Source organism: Tachyglossus aculeatus, chromosome 15, assembly GCF_015852505.1.
Source record: "Tachyglossus aculeatus isolate mTacAcu1 chromosome 15, mTacAcu1.pri, whole genome shotgun sequence".
NCBI classification, from domain to species: Eukaryota; Metazoa; Chordata; class Mammalia; order Monotremata; family Tachyglossidae; genus Tachyglossus; species Tachyglossus aculeatus.
Window position 1 is genome coordinate 10,429,957 of NC_052080.1, and position 4,996 is coordinate 10,434,952.

General features: G+C 42.8%; 1 non-coding gene across 1 annotated transcript; it reads right to left on the reverse strand.

The window, feature by feature from the left end:
* Positions 1-4,637: 4,637 nt before the first annotated feature.
* On the reverse strand, positions 4,638-4,775 carry LOC119937893. The gene has a single exon (XR_005454264.1). It is a non-coding gene; the product is annotated as a small nucleolar RNA SNORA7 (small nucleolar RNA).
* Positions 4,776-4,996: the final 221 nt, after the last annotated feature.

Genomic DNA, 4,996 nt, shown 5'->3' on the forward strand with positions numbered 1-4,996 from the left:
CTCATCCTATCCCGACTGGATTTCTCATCCTATCCTGACTGGATTACTGCATCAGCCTCCTCTCTGATCTCCCATCCTCCTGTCTCTCCCCACTTGAGTCTATACTTCACTCTGCTGCCCGCATCATCTTTGTGCAGAAACACTCTCGGCATGTTACTCCCCTCCTCAAAAATCTCCCGTGGCTGCCTGTCAACCTACGAATCAAGCAAAAACTGCTCACTTTCTGATTCAAGGCTCTCCATCCCCTCGCTCCCTCCTACCTCACCTCCCTTCTCTCCTTTTGCAGCCCAACCCGCACCCTCCACTCCTCTGCCACTAACCTCCTCACTGTACCTCATTCTCACCTGTCCCGCCGTCAACCCCTGGCCCACGTCCTTCCCCTGGCCTGGAATGCCCTCCCTCCACACATCCGCCAAGCTAGCTCTCTTCCTCCCTTCACAGCCCTACTGAGAGTTCACCTCCTCCAGGAGGCCTTCCCAGACTGAGCCCCCTTTTCCCTCTCCTCCTCCCCATCCCCCACCCTACCTCCTTCCCCTCCCCACAGCACTTGTATATATATTGGTGCAGATTTATTACTCTATTTTACTTGAACATATTTACTATTCTATTTATTTTGTTAATGATGTGCATATAGCTTTAATTCTATTTGTTCTGACGACTTTGACACCTGTCCACATGTTTTGTTTTGTTGTCTGCCTCCCCCTTCTAGACTGTGAGCCCGTTGCTGGGTAGGGACTGTCTCTATATGTTGCTGACTTGTACTCCCCAAGCGCTTAGTACAGTGCTCTGCACACAGTAAGCGCTCAATAAATATGATTGAATGAATGAATGAATTTACCCAAGGTCACATAATAGACCAGAGGTAGAGCTGGAACGTGAATACAGGACTCCAGATTACCAGATGACTGCTCTTTCCAGTAGGCCATGATACATCAAAACTGCTGGTAACATAAAACCTCCCTGTTTATTATAGCAGACTCCATCTTTTGATAAATTCACTTATTCCAGAAGAAAATGTAGCCCTATATGACACTGTGCTGGTTAGTGTTCCTATGGCACATCCTTTAATAATCATCTGTCAGGCCTTTTCTGCAATCACAGCCAAATATTTTTCTTATTGGAAAGTCAACTAGAAAATATGTTTCCTATTTTAGTGCCAACCAACAAGTCCAACCTGTCACTTCAGAGAAATTTAAAAAGCTATGTAAACAAAGTAACATTCCTGCCCCATCCTTTGTTTTTAAGATTTAGAAAATAGGATTGAACGAGACAGTTTCTTGTTGCAGAACTCTCCCTAGTTAGTTGAAATTAGTTAATAGTGCAGCAAATTGAACCACAGTGATATCCTTAATTGATGAAAGAAAAATTAACATAGCCAGCCACTTTTAAGTTTGTGCTAAAGGACATGCAAAGGAAAGGAAAGATAGACAGGGAAGAGAAGATGAATCTTCCTTGAATAGAGCATCATTATCTTCAAAGAGGAGGTTTTTTTAAGTGTTAAATAGAAAGATATTTTTGAAACTTTTTGTAATTGAATATCTGTGCATATCATTAAACTTAATGAGCAAGATATTTGCATTTCCAAATTCTCAATTCGTATCAGGTTGACAGGTATATAAATGAAAGAGATTCTGAGAAGAATCAGATGTGAATACAGCATTCTTCAGTTGCACTGGGGTATATTAGCTATAAAGCAGGTATGGCAAATGAGATATCTCTTTACAGGTTGTCAATGAAAGGAGCAAAACATTTGCAAGCATTTTGGGCAAGCATATTCGGTTTCCTGCAGAATGAATGCTTGATATTTGCTTTCCTTTTGTATCGAAGCTTGGGGGGCGAGGTATAATATTGAGCAGCACAGTACCATCTAGTGTTCATAAGTGAAGACCAAAATACCAGGGAAATGGATGGCTTGGATTTGATCATTACTGTATAATAAGAATAATGATGGCATTTGTTAAGCGCTTACTATGTGCAAAGCACTGTTCTAAGCGCTGGGGGAACCCAAGGTGATCAGGTTGTCCCACGTGGGGCCCACAATCTTAATCCCCATTTTACGGATGGAGGTGACTGAGGCTCAGAGAAGTTAAGTGAGTTGCCCAAGATCATACAGCAGACATGTGGCAGAGTCGGGATTCGAACCCATGACCTCTGACTCCCAAGCCCGGGCTCTTGCCACTGAGCCACGCTGTTTCTCTAGTATTCTACTGTATTGCATACTGCATCAAAAGAGAAGCAGAAGCAGTGTGAAGCAGCGTGGCTCAGTGGAAAGAGCCCGGGCTTTGAAGTCAGAGGTCATGGGTTCAAATCCTGGCTCCGCCAACTGTCAGCTGTGTGACTTTGGGCAAGTCACTTCACTTCTCTGGACCTCAGTTACCTCATCTGTAAAACGGGGATTAAGACTGTGAACCCCCCATGGGACAACCTGATCACCTTGTAACTGTCCCAGCGCTTAGAACAGTGCTTTGCACATAGTAAGTGCTTAATAAATGCCATCATCAAAAATCTAGTCCTAACCTGTGGAAGTTCTGCACTTTTTTGGAAGAACATGCCTCATTTCAGTAACACGTTCTAAGGCCCAGCTCCACAGACAGGCATAAGAAGAAGTAGAGAAGCAGGGTGGCTTAGCGGATACAGCAGGAGTCAGAAGGATCTGAGCTCTAGTCTCTGGTCCAACGCTTGTCTGCTGTGTGATCTTGGGCAAGTCACTTCACTTCTCTGGGCTTCAAGTACCTCATCTGCAAATGAGGATTAAGACAGTGAGCCCCATGTGCGACATGGATTGTGTCCAACCTGATTACCTTGTATCTACCCCAGCACTTAGAACAGTGCCTGGAAAAAATAAGTGCTTAACAAATACCATTGAAAGGAAAAGTTTTGAATTCATGAGCATTAGGATGTCTGCAATACAGTTCAATTGCTTAAACCTGTAATATAGCCAACTGCAGTTGCAACTGATCAAATTAAATCTCTCAGGAAGATTATGCTTTTGGATTACAATTTTTCAATTGCAAACCCCATTATTGTAAAGATAAATCAATTCAACAAGGATGGACTATTTTCTGTTTTAATAAGCAATTTGTACTTCTTAACCACAAATGATTTTCCCATTTCTCATTTATTAAAGCACTAGTATCTCTCTTTACCTATGCATTTGACTCTCCCTTTGAAGACTCATTTTAAAATAAAAGACAGCAACTAATAGTTACCATGATCCAAAAAGCCATTTTCTTAAGTCATAGAAAAGGTGTATGTCCATAAATCAATCAGTCAGTTGTATTTATTGAGCACTTACTGTGTGCAGAGCACTCTACTAGGTGCTCAGGATAGTATAATGTACTTCCCAAGTGCTTAGTACGGTGCTCTGCACAAAGTAAGCACTCAATAAATACGATTGAATGAATGAATAATACAATAGAGTTGGTAGACACAGTCCCTGCTCATAAGGAGCTTGAGGTGGACATGCCATTCTGTTCTTGGGAGACATTTTGAATAAGGTCTCATGTAAACATCCTGTACATTTGCAGCCAAGAACATTTTTGAAGCATGGTGGAGGCTGGGAGTCAGTAGAGTTTACTCAGTAAAAAGTTAACTGGAGAAATTTCTCTTTGGGGAATTGGTGGGTTGTAATAAAGGATATGGAGGGAGGAGGTGGGAACATTGAGGAGGAAAGTATGGCAAAAAAGGAAACATCAAATTTTCGAAGTTTAACATCATCTAGGCTAAATGACCCTGTTGGTGAATGCTGTTCAAAGAAAATCCAATCAGTTATCCAAGCGTCTGGAGTTCTCGTACTCACAGTATGGATGAAAATTTTAGTTGCAATATTGATCAGTCAGTATATCAATGGTATTTAGTGATAGTGCACTGTAGGCCGAACACTGTACTAAGCGTTTGGAACAGTACAACAGGGTCACTAGACAAATGCCCTGCCCACAAGAAGCTTAATTATTCCTTCCCAATACCTACCCGCATTATTCTTAGACTATGAAACCTTTGGGGCCCAAGCTCCATGTCTGTTATCACATCCAAGTACTTCCTTCCCAAAGCTTAGTACAGTACTCCACATAGTAGAATTGATGGGCCGATCATTATACGTGATCACTGAAAGCTTTTATTTTTATTCAGGAGGCTTTTTTATTGTTGTTTGGGAACATGTTGGAAGTGCTTTGCACAAAGTAAGCGCTTAATAAATGCCATCATTATTATTATTAAGTATGTGCTCATAGCTCTATTAGCGGGAGAGGTGAAAAATACACCTTTGTGTGTGCATGCTGTTCAATAAATGTCAAGAGTCATGGTAGAAAAACAAACAGCTAGACTAGGAAATGTGATGGAAGCAGAGGTTTTAAATAGCTGCTCTGGTTGGTGTATCCACAACACCTACTGATGAACCTCTTCCCTAAGTCCTTCTTGTCTAATGCCATCGAGTCATTTCCGAACCATAGCGACACCATGGACACATCTCTTCCAGAACACCTCGCTCTCCACCTGCAATTGTTCTGGTAGTGGATCCATAGAGTTTTCTTGGTAAAAGTACGGAAGTGGTTTACCATTGCCGCCTCCCGCGCAGTAAACTCGGGTCTCTGCCTTCGACTCTCTGCCAAGCTGCTGCTGCCTATCACGGGTGAGTTTTGACTTGTAGCAGAGTGCCTGCCACTCGCTAGCCACTGCTTAAGCTAGGAATGGAATGGGTAGGCTGCTGCTTGGCTCTCCCTCCTGTAGCCAAGACTGGTAGAGGCCTGGACACTCTCCAGGTGTGACCCTGAGAGGGAACTAGGGTCCTAGTCAACTTTATTTTAGAAGAGGAGAAGGAATGGTGGTGGTAGTAGTAGAAGCAGCAGCAGAAGCAATGTAATGTGCAGTATGTCCTAAAAAGATCACAGGCCTGTAAGTCAAAGGGCCTAGGTTCTAATCTTGGCTCTGCCACTTGCCTGCTGTGTGACCCCGGACAAGTTGTTTGACTTCTCTGTGCCTAAAGTTCCTTGTCTGTAAA